The sequence below is a fragment of the Molossus molossus genome, unplaced genomic scaffold (assembly GCF_014108415.1).
Source record: "Molossus molossus isolate mMolMol1 unplaced genomic scaffold, mMolMol1.p scaffold_m16_p_8, whole genome shotgun sequence".
Classification (NCBI taxonomy): domain Eukaryota; kingdom Metazoa; phylum Chordata; class Mammalia; order Chiroptera; family Molossidae; genus Molossus; species Molossus molossus.
In genome coordinates, this window is record NW_023425402.1 from 70,975,023 (window position 1) to 70,997,168 (window position 22,146).

The following is a 22,146-nucleotide window of genomic DNA, read 5'->3' on the forward strand; positions in this document are numbered from 1 at the left end:
GTGATAACATGGTGACTGGTGTCATTCAGATACTGGTGTCTGTCTTCTAGTCTAGACTTTCTAGGAGTTCTTGCAGCTGAGACGTATCCTCCTGTATGTCCCATGCCGGTGGGGGAAGCACTAGGCCCTGGTCCCTGAGTCTGCCCTGCTTCAGTATAGCTAACTCGATATTGTTTAACAATCCCCCTTTAAGGGATAATAAGTTCAAATGTTTATCCCATAAGAATTCTGTTATACTCTCTAATTTTCCAAATGTTGTCTCTTTCCATATCTCTATTGATGTAATCTTCCTTCCCATCAATCGGTTGAAAAACTCTGTCCCCTCTTGAAGGCAGGAATTGCCTGATTCTCGTCTTCATATTCATATCCTCAACTGGGCAGACTACCATCACTCCCTACTGATGGAGAGAGCAAGGTTTGGTTCTGGACTATCATATTCTGTCTTATCTCACTCTAGTTTACTTCTCTGTGCTCAGCCAGATAGCATAGGAGTAGCAGTATGGTAAAACTATAAGGCCAGTTCCAAATGTGAGCAATTTTCACCTCTATTCCTTGTATTTCAAGTTACTGGGACCCTCTTTTCTCCTCCCCCTTTCTTCTATCAGATCAGAAACTCAGCTAGAATGAGCTATAATCACTTTACTAATAGCTACTACCTCAGTACTCACAACAGTCCTGCAGGCTGGGCAAGATCAGCCCACTTTGCAGATGAGGATAGCAAGACCCAGAAAGATGGAGATTATTTTGCTTTCAGCTCTTTTCTGTTCAGGCTCCTTCAAGTGGGTGACAGTGAGCAGGGAGGAATTACCTAGGGGACCAAAGGGGACTGACTGAGTACACGTGGGGTCGGGAGGGGGTTCAGTGGGGGAGTGGAAAGGATTACAGGGGAGTTTAGTTTCTGGGTCAGGCAAGTGGGCTCAAGCAGAGGCATATCCAGCTGCTGGAGGTCTGGCTCCCGGACCTCAGTCTGTTAATGCTTGGGGGTGGGAGTGGGGCAGAGATGGAAAGATCTGCGTATCAAAGGCTACATCTGGAGTGGTTCATCTGTTGGCCAGCCCTGACCTTTTGCAGTGTGACTAGAAGAATCTGTGATCAGTTATGCCTGCCCCAGGGAGCAGAGGGGAGAGGCAGCTTATTTATTTTCTGATCCTGTTCTTCCTGGTTTCAGGACAAATCCAACTGGCACTATTTATAACTAAAAGAAAACCCCAAAAAGAAACAAACTGGTAAAACTTGCATTGGATGTATTAAAGCAACGTTAATTGTAAATGTGACTTGCTTACTATGTTTGACTAAAGGACTTACAGGGCCCTCCAAGATCAGACCACCCTGCCTATCACCCTACCTGATTCAGTAGCTCCAATTCTTTCTTCTCTCAACTCACGTCATTCCTCAAGCCACTGTCCTTGCCTGGGGGAAGGCAGACATAGGTACACACAAACACTCACCAAGTTCCTGCCTTAGGCATTTGCTAGTCAAGCTTACTGTTTTGGAGATGCACTTCCCCCAGGGTCTAGACTATAGCCTCTGTGAAACTCACCTCAGCTGAAAAGTCTTCCTAACAGCTCTCCATAAGAACACAACCCCTAATAGAGGGGCCATATCTCAACATAACAATAGCCATATATGAAAAACCGACAGCCAACATCATACTCAATGGGCAAAAACTAAAAGCATTTCCCTTGAGAAAAGGAATAAGACAGGGATGCCCACTTTTGCCACTCTTATTCAACATAGTATTGAAAGTCAGCCACAGCAATTAGACATAAAGAAAAAATAAAAGGGATCCAAATTGGAAAGGAGAAAGGGAAACTGTCATTATTTGCAGATGATATAATATTGTACATAGAAAACCCTAAAGACTCCATCAAAAACCTACAAGAGTTAATAAATGAATTTGGCAAAGTAGCAGGATACAAACTAACATCAAGAAATCGACGGCATTCTTATACACCAATAATGAACTCACAGAAAGAGTACCTAAAAAACAATTCCACTTACCATCGCAGCAAAAAAAATTAAGATACCTAGGAATAAACTTAACCAACGAAGTAAAGGACCTCTTTACGGGAAACTACAGGTCACTGAAAAAAGAAATAGAGGAAGATATAAAAAAGTGGAAGCACATACCTTGTTCATGAACTGGAAGAATTAACATCATTAAAATGTTCATACTACCCAAAGCAATCTATAGATTCAATGCAATCCCCATCAAAATACCAACGACATATTTCACAGAACTAAAACAAATACTCCAAAAGTTTATATGGAACCAAAAAAGACCTTGAATAGCCATAGCAATCTTGGAAAAAAAGAACAAAATAGGAGGGATCACATTATCAGATATCAGGTTATACTACACAGTCACTGTAATCAAAACAGCCTGGTACTGGCACAAGAACAGGCAGATAGATCAATGGAACAGAACAGAGAACCCGGAAATAGACCCAATATGCTCAATTTGACAATATGCTCAATTAATATTTGACAAAGGTGGCAACAGCATACAGTGGAGTCAAGACAGTCTCTTCAATAAATGGTGTTGGGAAAATTGGACAGCTACTTGCAAAAAAATGAAGCTAGACTGCCATCTTACACCATACACAAGAATAAACTGAAAATGGATAAAAAACTTAAATGTAACTCTTGGATCCATAAAAATTCTAGAAGAAAATGTAGGCAACAAAATTTAAGACATCATATGCAGAATTTTCACTGATACAACACCTAAAGCAAGAGAAACAAAGGAAAAATGAACACATCAAACTCAAAAGGTTCTGCACAGCAAAAGAAACAATCATCAAAATGGAAAGGGAACCCACTATATGGGAGACCATAACTGTCAATGATGCATCAGATAAGGGATTAATTTCCAAAATATATAGAGTACTCATACAACTCAACAAAAGGAAGACAAAGAACGCAATTAAAATAAGGGCAGAGGACCTAAATAGACACCTCACCAAACAGGACAAATAGCCAAGAGACATATAAAAAATGCTCAATGTCACTGATCATCAGAGAGATGCAAATTAAAACAACTATGAGGTATCACCTCATACCTGTCGGAATGGCCGCCATCAACAAATCATCAAACAACAAGCGTTGGTGAGGGTGTGGAGAAAAGGGGACTCTAGTACACTGCTGGTGGGAATGCAGACTGGTGCAGCCACTATGGAAAACACTGTGGTGTTACCTCAAAAAGTTAAAAATTGAACTGCCATTTGACCTAGTGATCTCACTTCTAGGAATATACCCTAAAAAACTTGAAACACCAATCAGAAAGAATAAATGTACCCCTATGTTCATAGCAGCACTATTTACAATAGCTAAGATCTGGAAACAACCCAAGTGTCCATCAATAGATAAGTGGATAAAAAAGTTGTGGTACATGTACATGATGGAATACTATGCAGCTGTAAGAAAAAAAGATCTCTTATCCTTTGAGATGACATGGAGGGACCTAGAGAGTATTATGCTAATCAAAACAAGCCAAGCGGAGAAAGACAAATATCACATGATCTCACTTACTTGTGGAATATAGTGAACTAAAAAAACGGATGAACAAAATTGACCCAGAGACACGGAGGTAGGGTACAGACTGACAAACCTCACAAGAGGGGGTGTTGCAGGGGAAGAGATAAACCACAGAACTTATATGTATGCATAACCAATGGATATAGACAACAAAGCTTGGGATGGGGTGGAGGGGGATGGGAAGGAGGGTGTCAGTGGGGCAAAAGGGAGAAACATCTGTAACAAAAACAAATTAATAAAAAATTAAAAAAAACAAAAAACATCACAACCTCTCTCCTCCCATCCCCTTGGCACTCTTGATCTTGACTTTGCCTTCTCTTTCCCACTGTCCTTGCTATATATTTATTTACCGTCTACCTCTCTCATTCTCCATCCCCAACCTCATCTGGAATGTCCGCTCCAGATACTGACCCGCGACACATAAGAGCCCCTAATGAGTAGCAGGTGTGTAAACAGTATTTGTCAAACTAATTTATGCTAATTATTATGTGGAATAATATTTTTCATGCTTAACACTGATATAGTTAGACTCTATTTAATGTCTTATTTTATTACGATACTAAATGTTGATAATGACTACTCTAACTTGTGACTTTAATAAAGTATCTTTTTCTTTATCCTCTCCCCCAATTTTAAGTGGCCTGAAAAGATATAAACAATAGGATATAAATACATATCAAGAATAAGGAAACAAAAGAAAAGGGTAGTAAAGTGAAGCCTGTGGTACAATAAGAAAACAAATTTTGTGTTTTGTTAATCAAGCCAGTGGACTCTATTCAAAATTTGGGAAAAAAGCAAAACCAAACCAAACCAAACAAAAAACAACAACAAGAAAACCCCCAACACACTACACTTTAGTTCTATCCAGTCACTGTGGAAAAATGTGAGTTCAAATCCAGATCTTATTCCTTGTTATTTGTGTACGTGGGAAAATTACTTAATTTCTCAGGTTCCGACTTTCTGTGACATGGACATAATGACAGTGTTGACCTCACGGCTCTGCTGAGGAGTAAATGAGAACAGAGTGTGCTGAAGTCCGAGTCCAGTGCCTGGCCCGTGTTCTCAGTGCCCAGCGCGGGGCACTGACGGGCGGTGGAAGGCAGGTGAGGGGGTCCTGACAGCTCTGCCACAGACCATGTCAACTGCCCGGAAACACAACCAGCTCCTCAGCTCTGCCCTCAAAGTAGCAAAGCCAGTGTGAGACTTGTCCATGAAATGACCCATTATATCATACACCTAAGTGACCTTACATATTTTTTAAAAGAAAAATTCCCTGAACATGATCCTATTCAGCTCCCTCCAAACACAAATTTCATACACTTCAACTGGGCTCAGTGTGAAATGTGAGGATACACACCCCTTGCTTTTATAGGTTGAATCTGGAAGCAGTACTTTCACGTGGAGTTCTGACCACCCCCTCCCTAAACTAATTTGCTATGCTTTCCCCGGGTGCGCCAAAAGGAACCGCCTGTGGAAATAACAGGCTGGTCTGGCTGGACGATACTGTAAATAACAGCCACCAGAAAAAAAAATCCCGAGGAAAATTAATTTTCAACGGTGGAACAGAGCAGGGAAAACAGAACTTGCTTGTCCTGCTTAAGATTTATAACATGTCCCTTCTTAACACACAAGAATGAATCACGACTTCTCCTCTAGGAGTTTCTCTCCTCTCGGAGTTTGACTGCATCTATGTATATGCAAGAGCTTGAACTCTCCTGTCATTTACAATTCCTGTATGCTGTACTTGCTAGTCTTTTCTCTCTTTTATTTATCTTAGTAGCACCTCCTCTTCTTTTCAACGTTAACAATAACAACAACAACAACAACAAATCTCCAAAGGGAACCTCTCCCCTCACCCCATTCTGTTTCTTCAGAATTCTCAGCTAAGTTTCATCAAGAGGCAAGTTTCTAACAACTGGATTAGAGTATAAAATTCATATTCTTCTAAAAGAACATTTTTATGACTCAGAGGTAAATGTGAAGTTGGTGATGAAAACCCATAAAAAAAACCAAACATGATCAAAAGTGATATGTATTTTATAGCTGTATTTAAGTTTTAAAGTATGATTTTAACTATGAGTTAAATTTTAAAAAGTATGATTTTAAAGTATGAGTAACTATCTTACTAATAGAGTTATGTAATGTGCTCCGTAATAATCGCATTTGCCTGTAACTCCATCCACCTTTAGTTGTGTTTTTATTTAGTATCTGTATATTGACTTGCTCAAAGTCAGCCTCTTCTTAGTGAACTTTCCACAGATTTTCTTGTTGCCAAAGCTGGTTGTTGTACTTGTCAATACCCAGGTTGTTTCACCTCTTGGCAGCACCTGACCATCCATTCCCTCCTTCCAGAAACATCTTATCCCATTGGTCATGACAACCACACTGTTCACATTTTTCTACCACCTCTGTGGCTTCTCGTTGAGGTTCTTCCACCTATATTTTAAATATGGCTTTTCCTCGGTGCTCCACTCTAGGCTGCTCTCTTCTTATTGTACACTCTGCTTAAGCAACCTGTCCTACGTCCGCAGATGCTGCAATTACTGTGTCATGTACTTCATCTAAGATTTCCCTCCTGAACTCAAAGCTATTTATTCAACACTTACTGGTCCACTGCATCTAGATAACACAGGCACTATAATCAACTTGACCAGTGCTATGCATTCCTCTTCTGCTCCACCTTCTCTTCCTTCTGCATGCTTTCCTTTAGTCATTACCAGGACCATGCATCCCACTGTCCTGGCTAGGACTATGGGTACCATCCTAGATACTCCCCATTCATCCTCTTTCCTCTGTTCCCACTGCTGAGACCTGAATTCAGATCACTGTTACCGTCTACCCCATTTACTGTCTTTCTTCCTCCTGTCTTGTTTCCTCCCAATCCTTTCCCACCCTGTACCAATAATGGTCTAGTACACAAATATGATCAAGATTATCTAATTTTTAAAAAATTCAATAGCTTTGCCCTGCCAGAGTGGCTCAGTGGTTGAGCGCCAACCCATGCACCAAGAGGTCATCAGTTTAATTCCCAGTCAGGGCACATGCCCAGGTTGTGGGCCTGATCCCCAGTGGGGGGTATGCAGGAGGCACCCAATTGATGCTCTCTCTCATCTATGTTTCTACCTCTCTCTCCCTCTCACTTCCACTCTCTCTAAAGTCAATAAAGGAAAAAAACTAAAAAAATAAAATAAAAAAAAATACCATAGCTTTGATTGCTCTCGGGATCAAGTCCAAAGTCCGTCCAGTCTATAAGGCCTTAACAGTGGTCCCAAATTGCCTTTAGCCTTGCATCTTTCTTCTTGACACATTTTCTTTTCTTTTTTCTCATACACTGCCTTTTAAGCTTCGGTTTTCTGAAAAATCTCCCAGTCTTCTCATGTTTCCTCTGCCTGGCATGCTCTGTTCCTCAACACTGCTGACCCCTCCCTTATGCATCTGTCAGCTGTCAGTTGTTGAGCTGTCACTTCCTCCAGGAAGTGTCCTTCATGCCTACTCACACTGTACTACAATTGCCGGAGGACTTACAAGCCAATCAGCTCTGTGTGCCCAGGGGCAGTGTTTAAACTGGTGGAATACTCCTGTCTCATGTAGTGCATTACCCATAGTCCACTCCATCAATGTTTGTGGAAAAATTAATAATAAGAAGAATAAAACCTAGCTGTCAGGTTCTGATAAACTTCATAGTATATCTGTCTATCCACGAAGTATGAGAGGCAGAATCTCTACTATCTCTAGACAGAGTTTGTAAAAATACCATCTTAAAATAAAAAAGATGACAATAATACCCCCAGCACTTACTGAGCATCACACACAGGCACGTAGGTGTGGGGTGAGGCAAGTGGGCACAGCATTCTGTTCTCACAGTGGTCTATGAAGCAGGGACTACTTTCTCCACATTTCAGAGGAAGAAAATAAGGCGAAGGGAGATTATAGTTTGGCCAATGTCAGTTGACAGAGCCAGGATCCTCCATCTTCCCCAAATCATTCAACAAAATGGCTAAATGCGTACAACAAAAATGTACTGAATACTGTTTTGTGTAAGATACCCCCAGAGGATGTATACACACAATCCCTGTTTCACTCCGGTGACAACAACCAGGAACATTAAAGAGAGGGCCTGTTTTGCATTTGGCCAGTTATTACCATGAGCCAGGCAAAAAGTGTTCTGTATTTTATGGAAGAACACTATTAGGAAACCAGAAAACTTTCCAGCTCCTCTGCATCAGATACTGTAATTTCATTATTTAGCAAATCATGTGAAAGCACAGGTTCATTAACAGTCACATCCAGATGTAAATGCAAATAGAGACGTGTAATGGAAAACCAAATAGCAGATTCTCATTATCTGCCTTTTGTTGAAATTTATGCCAATGCTCTCCATTGTAAACAAGTGCTGAATTACAGAATTCTGGGCCTGAAATAAACCTAGAAATTATTTACTTCAGTTCTCCCCAATTATTATTTAGCTTGGTGTGCCAAGGACAATAACTAAGTATAAGGAAGTACCGGGCCCTGCCGGTGTGGCTCAGTGGTTGAGCATCGACCCATGCACCAAGAGGTCACCAGTTCAATGCCCAGGTTGTGGGCCCCATTCCCAGTGCGGGGGGGCATGCAGAAGACGGCCAGGCGATGTTCTCTCTCACTGATGTTTCTCTCTCTCTCTCCCTCTCCCTTCCTCTCTCTAAAATCAATAAAGAAAAAAAAATTAAAAAAAAAAAAAGTACCGGGACTCTGGAAAACTCATTGACGTAGCTGCAAAAGCTGCACCCGAACCTATCCTGAGACCCAGCTGTTCCATTCCTGGGAAAATACCAACAGAGATGCTTTTATTGTATATATACAATACAATATTGTGTATATATATTTATGCTATTATATATATATATTTAAAACTCATACAAATTTCTTTTTTTGCTGTACCTCAAACTGGAATCAATCCAGTGATCATCAATAGACTGGGCAAATAAGATATGGTGCATTTAACAATGTAATATGCCATGTATCGATGACAACAAGGTACAACAGAACCCAACCACACGGGCAAATCTCAAAAACATTATGCCAAGCCAAATAAGTAATAATTTTATCACGATCTTATAAATTTCAAGAAACAGCCTAGTGTAATCTATGATGTCAGAAGTCAGAATGGTTACTAGGGGTGGAGGGTGAGGTGTGACTAACTGGAAGAGGACCCAGGGGTGTTTGTTGGAATGTTGGTGACTTCTATCTCTTGTTTTGAGTGCTGGTTACATGCGTATGTGCACTCTGTGACAACCCTTTGAGCTGTGTACTTATTATGTGTGCATTTTTTTTTCTGTATGTATGTTATACTTCTCCCCAAAAGAAGAAACTGTGGCATTCTCATTATCAGCCTCATACATAATCAAAAATTTCTCTGACACAATGAGAAAAATTTATGGAATGTTGCAAATCTTAATTCTGCTAAAACTAACATTTGTTTTAGTCATAACAAAAACAAATACTTCAGTATTGAGAATGTTTGCTAAAGAAACAAATGTGTTTGATGAAAAAACAAACACTATTTCTTTTGGCAAGCATTTGTTGGATTGGAGGTAGCAAATGGAAAACTTTCAAAGTGCTGCTGAATTTGCTTACATCCTTAGCTTACTCAAGATTCAGAATTTTGTGCAGTTATATTTTTAAAAAATAATATGAATACAAATAATTGTAACAGAAATAAAAAAACTGGATTTCGAGACTGCTGCGGTGGCCATGTCCCATGCACAGTTTTATGACGCCTGGCACTTATCAGGCATTCAAAGCCATTTGCCATCTCAATCAAAATGCAGTAAACTGAGTACTCTTTTTTTTTTTTTTATCCTCACCCGAGGACATTTTCCCATTTTTTTGTTCAGGTAGAGTGGGAGGGAGAGAGAAGAACAGAGAGAGAGAGAGAAACATCGATGTGATCGGGGACAAACTGCAACCGAGGTTCGCGCCCTTAGCGGGAACCGAACCCGGGTCTCTCAGGACCGCAGGCCGACGCTCTAACCGCTGAGCAAAACCGGCCAGGGCTGAGTACTCTTTAGAGTAAGTATTTCTAATTAATCTTTTACTCATTGAGGTATTTTTTCACTTGGTAAATTGGAAGTTACCTATCTTTCTTTACTATTTTAGTAGACATGTAATGAAGAACAATGAAAAATATAAATGTCTATCAAAATGCTAATTCATATTACTTACAAAATACCTATAAATGATAGACTATCATTAAATGATTTATGAAGCAACAAGTCATTAAAGATAAAGAAGATTTATTAAATAAAAACTTGAAAGTCATTACAACTTTAGAAAAATGAACAATTGCTACCCCACCCAGTCCACTACATTTAGAGAAAAAAATTGAGACAAGAATATAACTCTCCCTGGAAGTAATCATGTATTAAATTGGTGTCAAGGAAATCTTACAAAATATTAGCTTTCAGGGGAAAAACACTTACAATTTATATTTTCTATTTTTAAGTAATATATTCTTACTATGACTCTAAAATCTGTCTAGACCACCATTAACATTTTAAAAGGAAATTCTCCAGTTCTCACCAAACAGAAATAAATAATACCTGACAACAGCATTAGGGAACATAAACATAAAATTACCTGTTATTAAAAACTGAGCACATTTTTCTCAAAGAAATATATTACTCAGCTGTAAAATAGTATGTTTGCCATTCACACTAATGTTTCAACATTATGGTTCAATCTTCTAAAAAGCTGACGTGGAAAATAATGGTGTAATAAACTAATTCATCATAATGTGCAAAAGAAACTGCTGGAATAAATTGTAATAACCTTTCAAAAACTAGCAGCTTTTAAAAGTATTAATTTCTACTTCAGATAATTGGAAAGGACACCTGGGTGGGTAGGCAATATTTTTTATGGGCTTGCTCTGTCAGGAGCTCAGATTGTCTCTGGACTCAGCAATGATCATTTAGCACTAAATGACAGGGGATCTTGCAAATAGGTCTTCTAGACAGTGTTTGCCATAAATTACCAAACTCAGCTCCCCTCAAGGTCAGCCAAATGAGAGGGCAGGTAGCAAACGGCCTTCGTGGAGACCTCGAGTGATCCTCGGTTTCTCATAAATGGACAATAGTTGTGTTGGCTGCCATAAAATCAACTTAATGGACTGACAACATAAATTACCATCAAACTTTGACAACTTTTGTCCCTAGAAAACAGCTGAAGAATGCTTTTTATCAAAGCAGGGGGAAATGAATAACAATATGCTTTGCTCTATACCAGATCATAAATATTTTTAACAATGCGAAGTGGAGAATGAATTAATATTAGAAGCCACAATATGTTTTACTTGATGCATTAAAAACAGTATCTAAGTAATATTAAAATGGCACTTGCTTTTTGAAGTAATTGATACATATATATATCATAGTAATGCGAGAGAGAGAAAGAGAGGAAGTGTGTGTGTGTGTATGTGTGTGTGTGTGTGTGTGTGTGTGTGTTCTAGGGAACAATGTTGCATTTGCCTGGCACTGGGTATTTTTACCAAAAAACAATATTTTTTTCTTTCTAGTGTTATTTTATCAATGAAGTCCACTGCGAGATTCTTCAGCTTTCACATTACCTTGAATAAATAATTAATTCATGTTTTTCGTGGCTCAGTTTTTCCATCTGTAAAGTAAAATAATTATACGAGGACATTTTGAAGACAATGGAATTCCTCCTGGGAAGAAGCCCAAATAAACCTCAAACTACTAGAGAATCATATCACCATATCTGTGAAAATGATCTACTGTAGACAATCAATGAACAGTTCTTAAAAGTCAATTTGGTAGAAAATGTAGCAACAGCTAAACCAATAAATTGGAATTTGGGAAACAAATGAAACATCATTGTTTATCTGAATTTTCATTACTCATCTAAGTATTCTGCCATCCTATAACTGCAGTTATTATTATTTCAACATAAAGCTACAAACATTTTCTCAGGCATTTTTTATAACAGTATTTATTATTTCTTGGAAAGTAGGACTTTACTGTAAATTTGGTTAAAGAAATGCCACACTGAATAAAAGCAAAATCTCCCTCGAATCTAATGGCACCTCAGAGCAGGAATATTATGTATGATATCCAATGAACTCTACAAAATTTATAAACTAGAGAAGTTCCCAAACAGAATTTAAAGTTAATTTATTTTGTGTCTTTCTCTCCCGTACCTAGTCATCACCTTCTCTCATCTTTCTTTTGCACTATCTCTTGCATTTATTTTCTTCCTTCTAGTCACACTGTCACTTCTGTCCAGAACCTCATCACCTTAGAACTGAATTATTGTAGTGGTTTCTTTGCTCCTGTACTTGTTCCACAAATTCATTCTGCCTAGTCCTGCCACATTTATCTTTTTTAAAGCATTGTTTTAATTATGTCATTCCCTTGCTCAAAAATGTTCAATGACTCCCCATCACCTGGAGGCCAAAGGCCAGAATCTTTGGCTAGAATCAGAGCCTTTGGCTGTCTGGGCTCCTCCCTTTCCAATCTTGTCTGTTTCCAGTTCCCCTGCACAAGCTTCAGGATAACAGATTCATCTGTTGCCTGGTCACCTGCACCCTAGGTGCCTGCCTGGCCAGTGCCATCCATCCTCTCTGCCTAGTCAGTTGCCTTTTTCTGTGAGGCTTTTTTTTTTTTTTTTTTACTACTTTAACCCATAGTCAGCATCTCCAGGCATGAAACTGCAGCATTTACTTATTTATTTATTTATTTATCATGATTTATTTCACTGTTGCAATGTTCCTTTAACTTCACTTTTTGCTGCTTAATGGTTTCCATGTCTCTTCTCCCTAATTAATTTATAAAGCTGTTTGAGGTCAGGGCTTGTGTTCTTATTCTCTGCCAATGTTCCTAGCACACAGTTGTGAAAACAGTTGGCAATCAGAAACACTTGTTTAATGAATGAATTCAAAATGCTGCTCTAGGCTCCTTGTGAGATTCGGATGAAAGCTGTTCAGTTTTGTTTGTAACTTGCGGTATTCAGAGCAGCAATTTATGTATGTGAGGCAGTTTTCCGGAGTTTCATAAACGTTTTAATTTTTAAGTTCTTAGTAAAATTCTAGATGATGAAATATAAGCTGAGCACACGAGAGCTATAATGTTAAAATCTGACTCTGATGTAAACTGGAGCACCATTAGAATAAACACAAACTGGTGCATGTTCATTGAATTAGAACCAATTTCCTGAAAGTTCAATAATTTCTAAACAAAACTGAAATCATTTTAGGAGTAAATTCAGAGAAAAGAGATAAGTATGCAGCAGTCCAGAGTCTTTATTTTATAAACCAGACATATATTTTAGATTATAATATTCTTAGAAAGACAAAGGATTTTGGAACTTGCCAGGATCTGAGTTGGAAACTCAGTTCTGCTCCTTATGAGGTGTGCCATCTCATGTCAGCAATTCAGTGCCTTTGAAACTTAGCTTTTTCACAAGGCAAATGGGAATATTAATATCCAATTCATTTGAAAAACCTGAGATGAAGAAACCTCTTTTGAACTGGATAGTAGAATAAGGAATTTAAAGTCCTTAAGGTGCCTAAGTATATGGCACATTAATAAACTGTAGCTATTATTGTTTTTGTTTTGGGATTTTTTCCCACCACTTTTTACTCCTCCACCCCCCACCCTTTATGGAGGCAACTGGCTTCCCTAGTAGTGCAAAGCATGAGCACAGGAGTCTCAAAGATCTGGGTTTGAATTGTGGCAAGACCATTTAACTAGTTTACTAGACTATTTATTAACCTGTCTAAGCCCCAATTGTAGAGGAGGACATATGAGGAAAACAAAATCTCCTTGCAGGAATAATCTGAAGATTAGGGATGATCGACTTTGAGTCTAGCACAGAACGGGCATTCTATCAACAGCAGGTTTATAATTCTTGAGTCTTCTCCAAGACAGGTCCTAACAACTATCCTGCTGTATATTGAAGAACCCATGTTCACAAAAAGTTTTTAAGTAGTAGAAATAGGAAAAATTTCTCTATTATATTTCACTACTTTGCAAAAAAGCATAAATTGGTATAAAAATTATTCTTATAAATATGTGTATAGTGACTTACAGTTTATAAGATACCCTTATAACTTAGGAATACACTAAAAATAGTCCTTAAATTAGCCATTTGTTGCTCTATTACACCAATCATTATCCTTACAACCCATTCTACTATCAAGATGCTTAATAATAAACAAAATTATAAACTTCAAATATTAAAGAGCCCATGAAAATAGGTTAAATGTGTTATTGTCATAGTCTATATTTTTCAAAATACTTGATAGTTAAAATTGGTCAGATGCACTTGAGCGATCGAGCATCGATTCTCCATCTCAGCAGTAGATCTTGGAAGTAGAGGCTACTCTGGGCAAGCTTTGACAACAGACACTTTCGAAAGTGGTTTCTTAATTTCTCTTTGACATCTTGAATATTGTTTAAAATATCAGCTAGGTTGCCTGTTCTCAATCAGGTTAAAATACAATTAAAAAAATCTGGTAGGTGGTTTCTGAAACTTATCATGTAAACAAAGGAAAATAAAAAATATGGGTATATTCTTATGCTAAATAACTTTCTTAAATCTAAATACATGTGTCAGGTCATATGCTGAGATTAATTATTATCTACAGTCAGTAGGAATGTAGTTAAATGCTAAGAAGTGGAAAATACCTCACAGTTTATAACACTGAGCTGTTTTTACTACCATGACATGGGAAGCACATGCTTATTTAGCTTATTAACTCACTGTGCACCATGGCTTATTAACCCATCAAATACATCTACTTCCCTTCAGCATTTACAAGGTCAAAACAAGACAGCAGCAACTGAAGTGCCATTAATTCCTTTGAAAAACGTTTGAAGAGATGATTTCAAGAAGCAGCAGCTTGGATCCCACTGGGGCCCTTCGGGGTTTCACGTACTCTGGGAGGGACACATGAAGTTTTAGCACCATGTATTTAAGGATATTATTCTTAATCCTTCAAATGAGTAGCTTTCCACACGAGCATCCCTTATACAAGCCATATGGCTCCATATGCAACAGCCCCGATTTCCAGTGTTTTGCCCTATATATCCAGTCCTTGGTTTAGTGATTTGTGACCATTAGAGCTACATTTTGAAACATGATATAACATATTACAAGGATACCCGATAGCTGAACAGCCCTGAAGTAGCACTGGTACCAGAGCATCTTTTCTAGCTCTGCTCCCAGACCTCCTCCACAGGCATGGTGCTTCTTGGTCTTTGGTCTTCACTTCCTTTCCTTGCTTCTACCTTCCTCCCATCACCTGCCAAAGAATTCAGACCTTTTGGGGACTTCTTAACTGTTTCAGTGTTCATATGTACCAGACCCATAATTATAGTTTATGTCTATAGCGTCAATGCTAATTTCAAAGCCACTGACACATAAGATATTTTGATATTCATAATAGCATCCTATGTGATGAGGAAACTGAGGCATGAGGAGGTTACAGGATGAGTCGGCTAAAGTTAGTGTCAAGAGCATCTGCCTCATGACGAATCAGAGCCTCACTTTACCCCCGTGGCTGCTTCATTTGGTCTTTGGATTATATTTACAATGGAAATTCTTTCCCACCGGGTATGTGATTTTTAAATATGTTGGTTAAACTATTTGAATTTCAGCTTTTTTGTTGGTAAAATCGGGGATAACAATATCTGCTTCATAGGGTATTTTGAAGTTTAAATGAAATAAAAAACATTAGTTTGCAAAGTAAAAAAGCAAACACACACCTAGAATAATATAAGCATTAAAAGATATTAGTTTGCCTTGGCTGGTTTGGCTCAGTGGTTAGAGCATCCGCCTGAGGTCCAGAGAGACCCGGGTTCGGTTCCTGCTAAGGGCATTGCAGTTGTTCCTGGCCCTGTTTGGGTTGTGTGGGTGGCAACCACTTGATGTGTCCCTTTCACGTCGATGTTTCTCTCTCTCTCTCTCTCTCTTTCCCTCTCACTCTATCTGAAAAAAAAAAGAAAAAATGTCCTCAGGTGAGGATTAAAAAAAAAAAGATAGTTCTTCCAATCTTCTCTCATGACAATACTTTACCTAAAGGTAGTTTCTTTAGTCTACAGAGGACTTCTGAAGTCACCCTGTAATTCAGTGGTGGCCCAGGAGGGCAGAGTGTACTTACTGATTCAGCAGTGTGACAAAATTTAATTTAACCAAGGGTTTATCAATCATCTACTACAGCCCAGCACAGTGCTAAGTGCTACAGATGCACAAATGACACAGTAGCAGCCAAAGAATTTTGGCAGCGACAAGAACAAGACTTGATGATTTCCTAGAAAATGAAGAGCTTCCAAGAAGCCTAGTCTGCCAAGTTTTAGCAGAGCTCTTGGTAACTTCTCCAAAATAATTTCAAACAGAATAAGATGATTTCAAAACTTATACATTTTACAGTTTACTCTTTTTTTTTGTTGTTGATTGAATATATTTTATACACTTGCTAATAATAGTCATCACTTCTCAGGGCCACAGGGCTCTTGTTTTTAGAATGGAGATGATGGTATTTTATAGCATTATTGAGAAAATTGAGATGAAATATCACTGTGTATACAGTAGTAACTAGGTAATGGTTTTTGAGTGTTTTATATGTAGTAGACTATTTCTAAGCTTTTAAAATTTTATATAAACTTTACAACAACTCAAGGAGATGGATAGGATTACTATTCCTATTTTAGAGATGTGGAATTAAGGCACAGAAAGGTTTTTCAAAAACCTTGCCAGGAGCACCAAGCTAGTAACTGGCTGAGCAGGAACTCAAACTCAGCCGGGGTAGCCCCAGAGCCTGGGTTCTTGACCACTGCCCTTTGCTGTCCCGCTGCCGCACTGCAGCTCATTACATGCCCACGTCCCCCTGCCCTGGAGGCTGGCATGCAAAAGTGGGGCAGATCCTGCCTTTTCAGAAATAAACAGTTACTCTGAGGACACAAGACTTAAAGAAAGAAAAAGCAAATCATGAATCAAGTTGTCAAATGCCAGAGAAAGGGTCTAACTGCATGTTCTGTAGAAGTTTAGGAAAAAGCAAATATTGGGGATAGAGAACACAGCAAGAATCTGTAATGTAGGTGGAACTTGACTTAGGTCTTGGAGGAAAACCAAACTAAAACCAGCAAAGAGAAATTAAAAGTTATTTCCGATAGAGTGATTTCAGACAGCAAGAACAAAGACTTTCTGTGTTCAGGAAATAAGGCTCAGTGTCCATGGGGAGGAAGGTTTCCATAGGGGAACACACTGAGCCCAGAGAGCAGGAGGCAGTTTAAAGTTACTTTGTAGGATGTTTTGAAAGCTCAAGAGATTAAGGAGCACTTCCGGCTGGAGAGCCACCGGGGGTTTCTGAGTGGCCGTGTGCATGTGCACACATGTGCCAGGGCCATCAAGTAGGCTGATGAGATGGCAGGTCATGACGTGGGTGGGAATGGGGAAAGTCAGATAACTGCAAAAGCACACAGACGTCTTCAATCCACATACCTACATTCAGACACTTCCCAATTATTCCAGCGACGATTATCTGGTTGGTGGATATTCCATGGCCTCTCCTCACCTGGGCTGTCTTTTGGGCTTCTTCCCTACTTCTTAGCACCTGGGGGTAGAGATAGAGGTACCGTTATTTTCCAATGAGTCCTTTTTCCCCTTTCTGCTCTGGTTAAAATTTTGTTTTGGGAAGGAGAAATATATTGTGGATGATCATAATATTTATTTATTTATTTATTTATTTATTTATTTATTTATTTATTTATTTATTTATTTTTTAAGATGGTAGTTCCAGTTCCTTTATTAAACAATTTGAGCCTAACCCTGGATTATGTAATTGTTAGTTCCCTTCATCAGAGATGAATTTATAAACTGGGGACTACTCATATGTACTTCCAAATAATGTTCTTGCAGCAGAACCTTGGTTCTGCAGAGGATTTTAGGTGAGAGTGGTTAATTGTACTCTCTTTAAAATGCTAGTATTGTGTACCTCCAGATGGACCTTTTTATAGCAGATGATATTATCCATATCAATCATTCTTACCATTGCTACTACTTGAATATATTAAACAACTGTTGCTTCTTCCTAAGTTGAATAGATTACCAGGGGACCACATTTGACTCTCACATTAAAGTGTTGTATTGGATGGATAAAAAAAGGGAGAAAGAGATGGGAAAAATAAAACAGATTGCAAAGAAATAAATTTGCAATGCCAAACTTTTTTTTAAAACTAGGATTTCATTATTTCAGGCTATTATTATGATATCTAAGTAGATTGTAGGAGCCAAACCCCAATACATCATTATCACTAGTAATTTGAATATAGTAGACATAAAAATTATTCTAGTCTAAAATGGCCAGAATATCCACTTTAATATCCATCGTTTACTTGGGTCTATTGTATGAAAATATATCTAGGGTGCAAAGCAAACACACACAAAACCTCTTTTAAGAAAAGGAGAGACCTTAAAAATGTATACAGTTGGTTAATAGCCAGCTATTAAATCTACTGCGTCTCTTCTGTGACTCACACTGTATTACATTATTTCCAGCTTTCCTACTTGAATCCCTGTCAGCTCTTCACCTCACAATCCAAACATTGCCCAAACATTTCTAGAGCAATCGGAGAATGAGTAGAAAAAAGTGCATTCAGCTATTTCAGGACATGGCGCACATCAGTGGTGCCCACTTACCAGCCAGAAAGCTGGCTCCATTGCTTGTGAGAACTTCCTGGCATGTTCATAGGCCTGCTGACCTCAATACAAAATAAAACAAAGCCTCATCTACTCTAATCTGAATGTGTGTGGAACACTAGAATTATTTCTAAAGTTCTCAAATAAACAGAAATCATTATAATTATGAATAATTAAAACGCTAAACTCAAGAGGGCACTCAATGTTTATTACACTGTAGAATTCATCCCCTAAGGGTAGTGCCTTCAATTAGTTCAGTTTTACAACAGAAGAAAAATGTGATGATCACTAATTGCAGGTATTTAGTACAAGGAACAAAACAAGCTACCTTGCCTTTAAATCACCCACTTCCAGCCAGAAAGGCACTGCTCACATTTAGATTCTTAACATCGGCACTAATGCCAGAACACAGAAAAGCAGTAGATAACGGGGAAATGTACTGTCTTCCCATCGGTGAGTGAAAGCACTTCAGCTCTGTTAGCTACTCTAATTGAGAGTGGGAAAGTAGAAGGTAAGACATAGCAATAATGGTTTTAAAAGAGGGGGAAAATAAAAGGTAAGGCATAGCAATAATAGTTTTAAAAGAGGGTCTCGTAAAAGATGTTTCATAATATTTGTCAATATGCATATTTATTTAATTTACAAACATTGATTAAACACCTGCCATGTGTCAGGATTTGTTAAACGAGTAACATTCCAGTGTAAGAAATAGTCAATAGTTTTTTTAAAAAAATATTTTTTCTTTATTGATTTTTTAGAGAGAGGAAGGGAGAGGGAGAGAGAGATGGAAACACTGATGAGAGAGAACATCGACTGGCCACCTCCTCCTGCGTGCCCCCCACTGGGGATGGCCCACAACCTGGGCAAGTGCCCTGACCAGGAATCGAACTGGCGACCTCTTGGTGCATGGGTTGACGCTCGACCACTGAGCCACACCAGCCAGGCGCCAATGATTATTTTTTAAACATATACAAACATATGCACAAATTTAGATATACCAATATATTTGTATATTCTTATAAATGATAAAGTTTGGAGTATATATCTACAATTTATAAAATGAAGCTATTCAAAGTTTTATTCTTCATTATTCTTGAATTTGTAATAAATTATTTTAATTAAAAAAATTAAATCACAAAATTATTTAGATTTTTCTTCTTCTTCAGATACTCCTCCATAAAGAGTATGTTTTGTTGTTGTGTTTTTTTTTTTTTTTTACAAAATATGTCCATTTTCTTTGGCAGTAATAAATGCTTATAATTATTAAGACAATTCTAAGATGTTTATAGAACTAAAATGTAAGTCAAGTTGGACATGGTTTAGCAAATAGTAACTACAATTTTGTATCTAGGAGATGGTAGTAAAGCAGATTTTTTTGCACTGATTCAATATCAAATTGACAACTCTGACCTTTTACTAAGTACCACTTCAGAGAGATACATTTTTGTCTTTCATTTATAGAGGGAAGAACTCATTAGAAAGGTGGTACAAGTGATTTCACAATGATAAATCTCAAGTTACCAATTCTACTTTTAATGATTAGTTGCCTGAGTCTTGTATTTAATTAAAATGGTTATTTTAAATGCTTATATTTAATTTAAACATAATTAGAAAAACCTCAATGTTACTGCCTCATCCATTTTGAATTAATTTATAAAATAGCTCAAAAAGTGCTGTAAAATTTTAATATTAAAATAAATCAGAATCAGTTTGTATCTTTTGTTGGTTTCAGTTGTGAGCCCATGGTGAGCCATCTATATTAGGTAGGACTGTGGGGTTTCTGGCATGGCCATTGTGTAGTAGAATCAAATATATGTCATTGATGTTTTCTCTAAACATATGAGAGATCCTTTAATCTACTGGGCAATCATAGTCTATAATCAAAAATAGGACTGTTTAAGCTTTAAAGGAATCTAAATTTTCTAAGTAAATTTTGCCCTAATACATTTAGGAGGATCCCCTATTTTTAGTAGATGATTTTAGGTGTGTACAAAGCCTATGCACCTCACTTTCTTTTTTGTGTGTGTGTGGTACATGCCCCTAGTGGGAACTGAACTCAGGACTCTCTGGTCCGCAGGCCGATGCTCAACCGCTGAGCCAAATTGGTCAGGGCTGCACCTCACTGTCTTTGATCTGTCTCATAATGTAATCCGAAAGCGTTTTTAACGAAGCATTCAGAGTTTAACTTGCGTTTAAACAAACAACATGGTCTATCTATATGCTACCAAAAGAGAATGGCTAGTAATGTAGAACTGTTTTCCCTGGCCTAAAGACCATGAGAATCTTATAAAACACTCACCATAGCCATCCAGAGTGGGGTTCCTGGTGCACAGGAAACTATATCCATGAATGCCCTACAACCCTTGGTGGGCTTGGTGTGCAAAACTGCTAAGCTGTGTACATTTGTTTATTAATGACATTGCTACTCAATGCTGAATAAGGTGGTATCATGAGGCCCATTTTACAGATGAACAAAGTGAGGCTTGGACACGCTGAGGCACTTGCCTAGGGCACATCATTAGAAAGTGATGGAGGCAGAAAGTGAAGCCTCACTCCACAGATCTGCACCTCACCGTCACAGCTCTATGTCAAAGGTCTAAGGCATCTCAGAAGACATTCTCAATTGTGAGATGCCTAAAGCGACCACCACGACCACGAAAAGAAAACAACAAAAAACACTCTTCCCTCGCATAATAGTGTGAGTTAATTAAAAGGTGGCTTAACTATCAGTACCTAAAATCTGTTGCCCCCAATAGTAATATCCTCTCAAACCAATATATGCAGAATTTTCAAATATTTTATTGAAACTAGGGCTTTTTACTCTACAGTGAGCCCATCTAGTTGGGGGGATCTGTTCCTTCCATTCTCTGTACTCCAGCCTCCCCTTGAGAAATTTTAATTCTGAGCAGGCTATGAAGTCAGCCTCAGCCAACACATCCAGTGAAGTTGTGCAGATATCCCTCTTCTCCCCACACAGGGCTGCCAGGTGGCACTCCAGCCCGCCTTATCTCAGCTACCCCCTCTGCTGGCCGCTTCTGTTCCTCAGTCCTGCTCCCCAGGTCCCTAAACAATGAACGATGGATACTCCTACTCAAGAGCTAGACTTAGGCACACGCTCTGCAAAGAATGTAGGTAACAAATACAGATAGCCCTCCTATTCAGATATTAGATTGTGATCAAAGCCACAATTACCTATTGATTTTAAGTTGAACATTTCAAGTGTCAGTCATTATGTCAACTCTGGACATCCTCACAAGGTCCAAAGGATTGGCACCATCACAGAGCAATCATAATGGAGAGCTACTATGAGAAACCAGAGGGGGAGGCATGCAGGCGCATCCGCTTTGTTAATCTCGCTAAGGCCTTTAAAGACCAGATGTTTTCTGGCTACCATTTCCCTTAGGCTAAAAGATTTTAAAATGACTAGGGGGGAAAAAAACCCTGAGAAACTAGTTTGAGATTTTAATTCTTTATTTCATCTGCCAGACACTGAAATGCAGTTAACCACAGCAAGTGTTCCTCACAGATAAGGGAATTGTTGCTTCACATATAATTACACTGACTCTACCCGTAGACATAGCCAACCATATCATCTTCATACTATTAGAAGTGCTAGGAAGTCTGAAAAGAGCCCATTTTGAGGAGGGTCAGAGCTACTTTTATTTTACTTCAAACCAGGGTTATCATGGAATAAAACTGATAATTCCTTTGGGGGACCACTTTTTGGAATATAAAAAAGTGTATTAAAGGGTAAATGAAACGGACTGTTGTGACTGGCAGCGAGTTCAGGCACTTTGTGTTCCTTTGTGTTTGCTTTGGAATGTTAAACAGGTCGGTTCTTTTTAAAAGAAAACATTTTATTCAGAACATTCTCCCATGAAAGCCGTCTTTGACAAAGTGTCATTTTTTGATATA

The 22,146-nt window shown here is 38.4% G+C and overlaps 1 protein-coding gene across 2 annotated transcripts in view; it reads right to left on the bottom strand.

Annotated features, from left to right (window-relative positions):
- The window catches only part of HS3ST5 (heparan sulfate-glucosamine 3-sulfotransferase 5), a 155,551-nt gene that overhangs the window by 88,631 nt on the left and 44,774 nt on the right, over positions 1–22,146 (bottom strand). Inside the window, exon 2 of one of the 2 annotated variants that reach the window (XM_036248742.1) lies at positions 17,039–17,146. The gene's annotated coding sequence lies outside the window, so the exon portion shown is untranslated. Of the gene's footprint in view, positions 1–17,034; positions 17,147–22,146 lie in introns of both variants that reach the window. The other variant, XM_036248741.1, reaches the window with a different exon arrangement.